The 12,384-nt window shown below is 35.1% G+C and overlaps 1 protein-coding gene and 1 pseudogene across 2 annotated transcripts in view; one reads left to right on the forward strand and one right to left on the reverse strand.

Moving 5' to 3' along the window:
• The window catches only part of Zfyve9 (zinc finger FYVE-type containing 9), a 193,966-nt gene that overhangs the window by 1,502 nt on the left and 180,080 nt on the right, over positions 1-12,384 (forward strand). The gene's annotated exons all lie outside the window — the stretch shown is intronic.
• LOC113177403 (glycine cleavage system H protein, mitochondrial pseudogene) lies at positions 11,131-11,623 on the reverse strand (annotated as a pseudogene).

The raw sequence follows: 12,384 nt of genomic DNA on the forward strand, positions 1-12,384 counted from the left end.
TGTTTTTGTTGGTCATTCAGAGTTTAAAATGGTGATTTTTAAAATTATTATTTCTTTGTATTAGGTTCAAAGATTAGCTGACTGATTCACTTTATATCCAGGTGTTTGTATAAATACCCATGAAAATGTCTTACTAAATTACATTGGGACCATAGTTGAATTTATCAACTAAAACAATAATATGGGGTAATCTTCTAGATACCTAGAAAAGCCATAATTTAACCTCTTCTGCAGCATGAGAAGCTCCTAAGGTCTAGGGAGGTTAGGCATGGTAAACATTTTTGAGGAACTGCTGTTATATGTTGTACACCTGCATTGTTTATTTGCTGTTATATGTTGTACACGGAGTTGTTTTTCTCACATAGATCTTGCTGTGTTGCCCAGGCAGGTCTCAAATTCATGAACTCCAGTGATTCACCTGCCTCAGCTTCTGGAGTAGCCAGTAATACAGCACTGGGCTCCTTGTATTGTTTTTGTCAGATTTTGTTTAAATATTTCTAACTGTAAAAATTGGCTGGATTAAAATTTTTGTTAGATTAATATAGGTTTTTAAAAGTCTTATTCATTTCTCGAAGGGTTTTTAAAGACCAACATTAGAATCAGTTGAGAGTGCTGATTTAAAAAATAATCAGCTGATTATTAATATTATTTATAATACTGATTGCTGGCAGCTTGAATTAGAATCCTAGAGATAATAGTGGCTCAAAAGTCTTCCTTTTTTTTTTTTTTTTTGTGTGTGTGTGTGTGCTGGAACCCAGGGTTCACATATGCTAGGCAAGTACTTTGCCACTGAACTACATTTCTAGCCTTAAATTTTTTTGTTTGTTTTTAGATTTTGAGACAGGGTCTTGCTAAATCGTCCTATTTGGCATCAAATTTGTGTTCCTCCTGCCTCAGCCTACTGTGGTAGCTGGGTTGTCTGTCCTCTTGCCAGCTAAAAATCTTAATTCTTATTAAGTGTCTCCATTCTTATTAAAGTTTGGAAATCACTGTTAAAAGTTAACTAACCTTGCAGGGTGTGGTGACACATGCCTGTAATCCCAGCAGTTTGAGAGGCTGAGGCAGAGGATTGGGAATTCAGACAGCCTCAGCAATTTAGTGAGGCCCTAAGCAACTCAGTGAGACCCTGTCTCCAAATAAAATATAAAAAAAGGACTGGGGATGTAGTTCAATGGTTAAGTACCCCTGGATTCAATACCTGGTACAAAAAAAAAAAAAAAAGTTAACTAACATTGCTGGGCATAGTGTCACATGCTGTAAGGCTGAGGCTCGAGGATTCTAAGTTCAAAGCTAGCCTCAGCAACTCAGCAAAACCCTATTTAAAAAAAAAATGCTGGGCATGCTGCTCAGTGGTTAAGTGCACCTGGGTTCAATTCTGGTGCCAGGAAAAGAAAAGTTAACTAACCATACCTAGCTGAATGAAAACATAAATTTTTTAGCAAAGCTATCAGTCTTAAGTGGCAATAAAAGTAATTTCTCATAGCAACAGATAATGGTGTTATAATGTTAGAAAGAAAAGTGAAATTTTGAGAAACAGCTGATGAACAATTCAGTTTCAACAAACATTTATTAGAGCCTCCTGTAGTCACTGTGGTGTTACAGAAGGATATCTGACCACTTATCTTGGCACTTAATGGACCTTGTTGTCATTGTCTGTAAAATGCAGATAGTTATTATACTTTACCTTGTAAAACTTTTAGGATAAATGCATTTGAATAAGTATTGAAGTAAAATAAAACATTTATAAAATTGTAGCTATTAATCTGAAGTGTCAGATTCTGTCTAAGTGTTCCAAGAAGCACAAAAAACGACCAAGGTTTCTACTAGTGTTTAGCTAATTCTGGAAGCAGGACAAGTTTAATTAACTGTTACAAGGCAGGGTCAGAAAAATGTTGTAATTGAGTGGAATGAACTAGAATGAGCTAGATCTTTGCTTAGGGCTTCTGTGTCTCATCCAGTGCCATGCCTTTTAAGAACATTGGTAAAGGATGGGGATGTGGCTAACATGAGAGAGGCCCTGTGTTCAAACCCTAGCACCACCAAAAAATAAAAATTAAAAAAATTGATGCATTTATTCCAATTCCTGATTCAATGTTTTCTTCTTCTTTTTTTACTTTTTAAAATTTATTTTTATTGATGCATTATAATTATGCATAATAGAGGGATTCACTATGCCATATTGGTACCTGCACATAATTTGATCAATCTCATTCCCTAGTATTTCCCTTTCCTTCCCATGATTCAGTGTCTTCTTTAAGGAAATAATTGTATATGTTGCCTTATAAGTGCTAGTTTTATATTGACTTCTTAAGAAAGGCAGAACGAATGGAGATGATTCCTTTGTTGCAAGGCTACCACTGTTCATTGCACTCACTAAAACTTTCATTTGACACCTGTTGTGTGCTGGCCACAGACTGGCTGATAGCAAGGCACAAAGCTTCATTAAAAGATAATTGCCTGGATTTTAGCTAAAGGTCTTTTGTTGCTAAAGGGTGGTGTGTGTGTGTGTGTGTGTGTGTGTGTTTTATGATTATTAATTGCATGATATGGTGCTGTTTGTGGAGTCAGATGTGACAGGAATCCTTATATAACTCTTAGAGCAATGTGACATTTGGATTTTGAGTTTATTCTTCTGTGTTATTGTAGTAAAAACTCTTCCCCTCCCAGGGAAATAGAACAGGTTCTATGAGAAAAAATTATCAAAAGCAATTAGCTCAGTGTCTGTCACATAGAAGGTAATCAGTAATTATACATTTCCATTTGTCCTTTTGAGGAAAATAAAAACAAAAACCAGGCCTTAGAATTTCTGTGTGACTTAAAATTTGGGAGCTTTAATTGTTTTAGAGAATGAATCTATTTTGGAATTCTTTGAAATTTTCGATAGAAATAATTTTGATTCTAATTTAGTACACTTTTTTCCATTTCATTTTTTATTGCACATTATTCATATCCACAATTTTACATTGATTTTTAATAGTACTTATGTGTATTTGACTGCATTTTATAGAGCAACATTCTTTATATATAATGATCATTGGAAAATACATAGTTGCCAATATTGAATAGAAATAGTATACATACTTAATTTTCAAAAGTAATATTAATTTATTAAACATTTAAGAACTGAAGAGTTTTTGAAACATAGTCTTTTCCTTTTGATCTATAGTAAATTAGAACTGGATTTTATAATCTGTCACACATGGGTTCCAGTCTTATAACTTATATTACCTTGAACAAGTTTCTTACTTTCTTTAAGCCTTAATTTATTCTTCTATAGAATAAGGCTGACAGTACCCTCTTTATAGGATTACTGTGAGGATTAAGTGATATGTGTGACAGAGAGCTATAGTTCAGTCCCATGGGTCCTGGTAAGTAAGTGTAACTTGAGAAGTGGAAAAATATATTTCTATTTGAATTTTGAAAGAGCTTAAAAGATCATTAATTATTTATGTAGTTTACTACTAAGAAATAAAATCAACATGATGAAAAAAATTTGGGAGGGTATTGGAGATTGAACCTAGGGCTGCTTTACCTCTAAGCTACATCCCCAGCCCTCTTTATTTTTTATTTTGAGACAGGTTTTGCTAAGTTGGTGAGGCTGACCTCAAAATTGTGATCCTCCTGCCTGAACCTTCCAAGTTGCTGAGATTACAGGCATGTACCATGACCCCTGGCAACATCATCAGATTTCAAAGTGATAGAGATTACTTAATTAAGGATGAATCAAGGTGTCAGTAGAATCAATATTTTAATTGTATAGTTAGTACAATGCTTTATACTTTATCATAGTGGATTTTATTTAAAAATTAATTTTCAAATGCTGTGCATAAAATACACAATAAAAATGTAAAGTTTAAATAGGACTTTAAATTTTTTCTTTTTAATTTTTTTTTTCATTTTTTATTGGTGCATTATAGTTGTACATAATGGGTGGGATTTTGTTGTTATATAGTCATCTTTTAAATTATTTTAAATAGCCCACTTATAGAATCGAATTATTGGGAAAATTAGAGCAGTACATAATATTTTATACTTATACCCTTTGAAAGTCTTTAGTAAAATAAGGTAAAGATGAGAAGATCTCTATGGACACACATTAAAATCAAGAAAAAGTGGGCTGGGGCTGTAGCTCAGTGGTAGAGTGCCTGCTTCACTCGTGTGAAGCACTAGGTTCGATTCTAAGCACCACATATAAATAAATAAAATAAGTGTCCATCAACAACTAACAAAATATTAAAAATTCCCATCAATGTGCCTTAAGTTCTACTTTTCCCTTGACTAATATAAATCCAATGACTTTTTGATTTTTTAAAAAAATATTTTTATGTGGTGTTGAGAATCAAATTCAGTGCTTCACACATGCGAGGCGGGTGCTGTACCACTGAGCTACAAACCCAGCCCTCATTGGTGGGAATTTTGAAGTATTTGGGATTTTATATTATAGAACTGTTTGCAAAAGTCTCATTTTTTTTTTCTGCAAATTGTTTCTTTGTTTTAAATTCTTGCATTTACTTATTTAAACTTAATGCTTTTGCTGCCTTGGGCCTTTACCTATAATAAACTTGCTTGCTTGCTTCCTTCCTTACTTTCTCTGGGGATTGAACTCCAGGGGCATTCGACCACTGAGCCACATCCCCAGCCCTGTTTCGTATTTTAGTTAGAGACAGGGTCTCACTGAGTTGCTTAGTACCTCTCTTTTGCTGAGGCTGGCTTTGAACTCTCAGTCCTCCTCCCTCAGCCTCCTGAGCCGCTGGGAGTATAGCCCTGTGCCACTGCGCCCGGTCAAAGTATTTTTTTTGTGTGGGTGGGTATTGAGGATTGAACTCAGGGTATTTGACCACTCAGCTATATCCCCAGCCCTGTTTCTTATTTTATTTAGAGACAGGGTCTCACTGAGTTGCTTAGTGCTTCCCCATTGCTAAGGCTGGCTTTGAATTTGCAATCCTCCTGCCTCAGCTTCCCCAGCCACCACCTCTAGCAAAAGTTTATTTTTTATAATAGCTTTATTGAGATATAATTCAAATACCATATAATTGACCCATTTAAAGTGTAAAATTCAGTGACTTTCAGTATATTCACAGAGTTATGCAAACATCACTACTATCTAATTTTAGAACATTTTCATCACTCCCAACCAGTACCCATTAGCCTCATCTCATATCCTCCCAATTCCCTCAGCTCAAGGCAACCACTAATATACTTTCTACTTCTGTGGATTCAGACAATTAATATAAATGGAATCATAATATATAACTGGTTTCTATCAATTAGCAGTTTCCAGGGTTCAACAACATGCATTAATAGTTAATTTTTTTTATCGACAAATAATGTTCTTTTATATGAATATATCATTTTTATTCATTTTTAAGTTTGGGTTATTTCCATTTTTTGGCTGTTATGAATAATATTGTTAGGAATGTTAGGATACTCATTTCTGTATAGATTATTGTGTGAACATATATTTTTTGGGGATAGACAGGAGTGGAATTGCTGGTCATATGATAACTGTTTCACCTGTTGAGGAAATGACACATACTGTTTTACAAAGTGGCTGTACCTTTTTACAATTCCCAACAATGAGGGTTCCAGTTTCTTCACATCCTTACCAACACTTGATATCTGTCTCTTTGATTATAATCATCTTAGTGTGAAGTGGTAAGGTAAGGTTCTATTTGAGGTTTATAATTTTTGCATATAATCATTGTTGAAGTTTTTACTGGCAGATAGATTGACAGATTGTTTGATGATAAGGAATGGTTTTGGCATGAGGACAAAAGCTATGAACTTTCTAGTTTTCTGTTTAGTAAGCAGTGAATTCAGTTATTAGAACTGGTTAATCACATTGGGTAAATGATGGGAATGGTAGTGTGTGGACTTGTGCTATTTAAAAGGCTGTCTTTTAAGAATATTTCTTAACAAAAGGCAGTTGTACATTGATCATATCCATCTTCCCTTTACCCCCTTTCATCCTCCCTTCTTTCCACCAATAAATGCATATATGAAAATGTCACAGAGAAACCTGTTAATGTGTATCAGTAATATTTGTTGTTAATAATAATAAAAAAGGCAATTGTAAGCCCTAGGTTTAGTTTTCCTTTAACTCTACTGAAACATTTTTAAAAATTTAAAGTCCAGTTGAATATAAACATTCCAAAGGACTCATGTTTGACAGATTTTAAAGATTGTCATTACTTATCAATGATATATACTTTTATATAAATATAAATTAGTCATTGTTTTTTTTATTCTTATGTGTAGTATATTAACCTCTTTTTTGTTCTCCATTCAAAGTAGTAAAAAACTTTTCTATGAGGTTTTGTAGGACATAGTTCAAATACAGCAATAGTGACTTGCTAAAGTTTCTAAAAAGTTTTTTCAGACCAGTTAGAAAATACTGCAGGGAACCATTATTTTATAAACAAAATACAAGTTTTGGTCCTTAATTTCTATATACAATGGAATATCCACAATGTTTTCCCACTGAAAATCACTTTGGAAACCTGTAGTGCTGACTTTGAACTGAGGTGAAAGGTTTTCACTGGTTTGTTACACAATTTTTCAGTTACTTTGCACACCATTATTTCCATATTAAGTTATAAAAACAGTAGTTTTGGAGCCTTTTTGGTAGAATTCATGAAAAGGCAAGCATTTTATTTGTAATTTGATTTAATTCTTTGCTAATCTTCCTGGTTAAGGCTTGGTATTTTATCTGCCAGAATTTGTTTTATTAAAATAAAGAGTAAATGATGCATGTTTTTATTACTATTTCATAACACAACAAAATATTTCAAAATTCTCTTAATTAAAATAAATCAAGCAAGTAATTTCAAAATTTTGTGAAATTTTCTGTTAGGATTTATGTAATTTGTACTGTCCATTTTTCACTTTCAATTGAACAAGAGAAACTCTAAAAAGTAATGGAAACAAAACATTTGCCAGTTTGTGAAAAGCCTCAGTTTCAAAATACATCATGTAGACCTTGGTATGATTCTAGTGATGTAATAATCACCCATAGTTTCTGTTTGTTTTAAAATTAGTAGCTGAGGTAAATTATTTTTGAGGTTACTGTGAAGTCACTCTTGGAAATTCCTGCTCAGTGTTTAAGAAATGAGGTTGATGGGGCTGGGATTGTGGCTCAGTGGTAGAGTGCTCGTCTAGCACGGGCGGGACCTGGGCTCGATTCTCAGCATAACATACAAATAAAGGCATTGTGTTGTGTCCATCTACACTTAAGAAATGAGGTTGAAATTCTTGAACCTGTCAGACAGCCCTTCAGGATTTGGTTCCAATCTGATCATTTCTCATTCCTTTTTTTCTGTATCCAATTCTTCCAAGATTTCAAGTTCATGAAGTTTTCCTTGTTTTCTTTTACATTTTATTACTTGTGTAATACAAAAGCTTTAACTACAGTATGCCATCTTTCTGTAAGGTGTTTCATGTATGTTATTTCCAACCATTAAAATGACCTTATAATATCCATAGTATTATGCATATTTACAGTTGAGGGAACTGAGGCTTGGAGAGTTTTATTGATTTTCCACATCCATGATTTCAAATCCATGTATAACATTTGAATGTATACAGTCTACATTTTTTCCTCTTATGAATCTTTCCATGTGTCTGTGTTTGTTTTATATACTGGTTTTCCATGGTGCTTCAGGAAGTATTCATATTGGGAGAGTACAAATTAGTTGATTGACTTTGGTGGATATTTGCCTTGGAAGTATGCTATTGGCATAGCATTTTGTATAAGAAAAAAGTTGGGTATGTATGTATTGTATATATTTTGGGACTTTCTGCTTTCATATACTGGTATTTTTGAAGTTGATAAATGTTTCATTTGCTATTACTACATAAATATAAAAATTGATCTGAATCTCAGTTTTGTGATCTGAAAATTAGTGGTAGATCAGATAGCAAGGCCCTTATGCATTTAATATTATATTTCATATTCTAAAGGAGAACCAGGTGAAAAGATAGATGGTATGTAGGTGACTCCAGTCACTGGTGATGAACTATCATAGAAGAAATGAGGAACTGTGGACAGTGGTGGCTGAGGAAGGTGGGAAATCCAAGACCAAGAGATTATAATTTACGTAAAAGTTTTCCTTGTAATCAGTAAAGATAATATATTTCTGAATAAAACCCCTGAAACTCTGAAATTAGTTTGTGATTGGGGGCCCCTTCTTTCTGTAGCTAATGCTTCAGGAGCCTGAGGCAGGAGGATCACAAGATCAAAGCCACCCTCAGCAAGTTGGTGAGATACTGTCTCAAAATAAAAAATATAAAAGGTCTGGGGATGTTGCTCAGTGGTTAAGGCCCCCTGGTACCAAACATAAATACATATATACATACATACATACATATATACATACATAAATAAAGAGTGGGCTTCTTCAGATTCTAAAGGCAGCACATTCTATACACAGGATGCTACTGTGGCCCATATATGAGGTGACACATAAGGCTACTCAAAAGATGCAACCCTTTCTTCTGTCTTTTCTTGTGATAGTGTACATATGTTTGAGAAAAAATATATCTGGAGCTGTGTTACATGAAAATAACAAGGTCATAAATAGCACACTTGAAATAATTAAAGCTCTCCTGCTGGTCACAACATGAACATTTAGTAATTAAAATGTGGCCCTATTACTTGTAGATCTTCAGAGTTTATTTATAAAACAAAGGAAGGAACATTTTGCATTCAGAAAGGATAAAGTGAGTTTTGATGACAAAAATTTATATAGCTTTTCCACTCTCAAGGTATTAGAGATACTAATAGTATTAGAGATGGGTAATGTTTAGACTTTCTGGAAAGCTAGAAAATTATTATCCTTTTCTTTATTAGTTTCTTCTGGAATCCTTGGATTACTGAATCTTGACTTTGGAAAGATATTGTCCTAGGCCAGGATTTCTAGTGTATTCCCTAGGTGCAAAGAAATGTTCTTTAATCACATAAGCTTGGGCTTTCAGCATTCTATATAGATCAAGTACAGATTTGCAAATACACATTAATATTTTAAAGACAGAGTAAAAATTAAGAGAGTTGTTTAACTTTGTTCAGCTATATGTTAACCCAAACTTATTTGGCCCTGGCATTCTTTTTCCCCCAACATGGTACTTAGTAATTTGCCTTTTACTGATGTAGGTCAACTTTTATCTGCTTCATTCTCACAATTTTAATGAACATTTGACTCTTGGCCCTGATTATTTCCTGAAGAATATCATTTTGTTGTTGTTTACTGTCATTAGAAAATTTTCTTTTATGTTTGGCAAAAATTTTGCTTTCCTCTAGTATCTGTCATTTTGTTGTTTTGCATTCTGAAACTATATAGAATAAATAATTGTCTCATCCTAATGTCTAAAATTGACAAGTTAATACTCCCCCTAGCATATTGATTAAAAGTACATGTAGTGGAGCTGGCTGCTTGGTTTCACATTTTAGTTAAACTACCTTTAGCTCAGTGTTATGGCACATGCCTGTAATCCCAGCAATTTGAGAGGTTGAGGCAGGAGGAAAGTTCAAAGCCAACCTCAGCAACTTAGCAAGGCCCTGTCTCAAAAAAATAAAAAGGGCTGGGGATGTGGCTCGTTGGTAAGCACCCTTTGATGAATTAAATTTACTTTCTCTTAACACCTCACAGTGGAGATTAAATTTCAACCCATGAAACTTTGGGAACCACAATCAGACCATATCCAAACCAGAGTAAGTACTATGAAAGCCCTCATGTACATGGTGATAGTTAGGACTGTATTGACAGGAAAGGCAAATCCATATCTATAATAAGTGACCTGTACTAGTGAGAATCATTTGCTGGCCCTTCTGAGATAGAAGGGGCACAGTGTAGTCAACTTGCTTGATTTATGGTTTTTGTCTTGTGGGCCTTGATGTTGGTCTCTGTTGCTCATAGGTTGGACATTCAGAATTAGGATTGGGAGATGGAAGTCCACCCTTTATTCTCTGTCCTTATCTCTATTTCTGCCAGAGTGACCTCTGTTCATTTCCTCATCATGCCAGTTCTGGGATGGCATATGTCAGCAGAATCATTTTGTCTGTTTGTTCAGTGTCTTTTCTGCATCGGATGCTTTCTGGTGGGCATAATACATAAAACAGATTTTTATACTTTGTTACTCCCATATTCAATTGACTGTGTATTGGAAATATTTGGAAAAAAGTGCATCTGTACTGAACATTTACAGGCTTTTTTTGTTGTACTTTTTCCCTAAACAATATAGAATAACAACGATTTACATAACATTTCCATAGCCCTAGGTATTTATTTGCCTCTACCCATACCTGTTGCACTTTTTTTTTTTTTGGTGGAGATTACGGAGATTGGACCCAGGGGTGCTTTATACTGAGCTACATCCCCAGTTTTTCAAATTTTTATTTTGAGATAGGATCTCATTAAGTAGCTGAGGATCTTGCAAAATTGCTGAGGCTGGCCTCTCACTTGAGATCCTCCACTGGGATTACAGGTGTGCACCACTGTTCCTGTCCCTCTTATCACATTATTTTTCCTTAAAGGCTTCTGACCAGTTGGCAAGTTCATTTGGCATTGTCCATGAGTCTGTATATATTTTTACCCTAGGATACTTTTCTTTCTTTCTCTTTTTTTTCTTTTTTTTATGAAGTTAAATATTTTGTTATTTTGCTGCAAGCTGTTGTTTCAATGTATTAAAAATAACACCAGTAAATACAGAACATTATAAAATTAAGACAGTAGTGTTCTTCTGACACTGTACAACATACATTTTCCTCCATGCCCAGTTTTTCCAATGGAAAATCATTAAGTATATTGATCCAAATCCAGGGATGGATGTAAGCAAGTTACAATTTTTTGTTAGGCTTTATAACAAGATTATCCTTGAATTATATACTTTTTATAAGTAGTTTTTACCACAGGTAATTTTATGAATTCTGATATTAACCTAACGCCTACTCTAAAAATCATAAGGAATTGTAAAAAAGATGCATATTGTGTTTATCTGCAGTCACTGGGAAGTTTAGAGGTATCTTCTTCCAGTAGCAGTGTTGAGAGTAGTTTTTAAGTCTTCTGTCCACCACTAACTTAAGACAACTGCCGAAGTTATTTTACACGAGTTTATTTAGGGTGCCATTTTCACTCCTCAATAGATTTTTACATATTTCTCATATGCTTCTTCATTCACTAGGTCATCTAGTTCTGAAGGGTCACTCACTGACATCTTTATCAGCCAACCATCTTCACAACAAGATTTGTTCACAAGCCCTGGGTTTTCTGCAAGTGCCTTATTAATTTCAGTTACTTCTGGAAGAGGAGAATAGAGTTCACTGGCAGCTTTCACGCTTTCCAAAGCACCAAACTCATCTTGTTTTTTCAATTTTGTCCCAACTTCACGTAGACTACAGAGCTTCCTGTGCAAAACTGCTGATTCCCACTGTTCCAATACTATTTTCTGTAGTTATCCATTCATGTTTTTCTGTGAATTTACACACACAGAGCAGAGCAGGCCATTGAGCAGCGTCCGAACGGCGTCTGCCCTCACCCACCAGGGCTGCGGCGGGCAGAGAGCTGTGGGCACAGGGACTGCGCAAGCTGCAGGCCGAAGCTAGTGCCCTCTGCACCACTTGAAGCACCATGTTTGCAAGGGTACAGAGTGTCGCCTGCTGTGTCTCTGCCACCCTGCGACCCCAGTGGGAGTGGCCAGGATACTTTTCTTTCTACACAAATCATAACCAGGTGCACTACTTAAAAGTTCTATTAGGAAGGTTTTCTCATTTCACTGTCAAGGTCAACCTTAAGTGTGACTATATTGGAGTTGTTTATTTTCAGCTTGTATTCACATACTGAGCTGATCTGTTTATAAGCCAAGCTTCTGCTTTTTTTTTTCCTCCCATTTTAATCCCAAAGGATCCCCTAAACAGCTATGGATGTGAGCTGAGGAAGGGGTGCTGGTAAAACCGTGGTGGGTGTCAGGGAAGTCTTGGCTACCTGTTTATGTAGCTTACTTATGCCTTTGGTTTTGTTTCAGAAAGTTCAATTTTTCATGCACCATTTGCATTTTATAATGAGTTACTGCTGAGCTCATCTGGCTTTGTGACTGGGAGAATCATAGTTAGCTCATTATCAAAAAGTTCTGGACACATGGTACCCATGATCAAGCATGGCTTTTCTGTAGAATTCTAGGGTCCTGCATTTTAATTCTTCCACTGGGTCTTGCTATCAGCCCTATACCACATCTTTTCCCACAATTAAGTGTTGTAATACAGTCTGGAGGTGCTGCACAGTTGTTTCCCTTACTCAAAGCTGGTAGCCTTTTGTGTCACCTCATATATAGGTCACAGTAGCATCCTGTGTATAGAATGTGCTGCCTTTAGAATCTGAAGAAGCACACTCTCCT

The sequence above is a fragment of the Urocitellus parryii genome, chromosome 11 (genome assembly GCF_045843805.1).
Source record: "Urocitellus parryii isolate mUroPar1 chromosome 11, mUroPar1.hap1, whole genome shotgun sequence".
Classification (NCBI taxonomy): domain Eukaryota; kingdom Metazoa; phylum Chordata; class Mammalia; order Rodentia; family Sciuridae; genus Urocitellus; species Urocitellus parryii.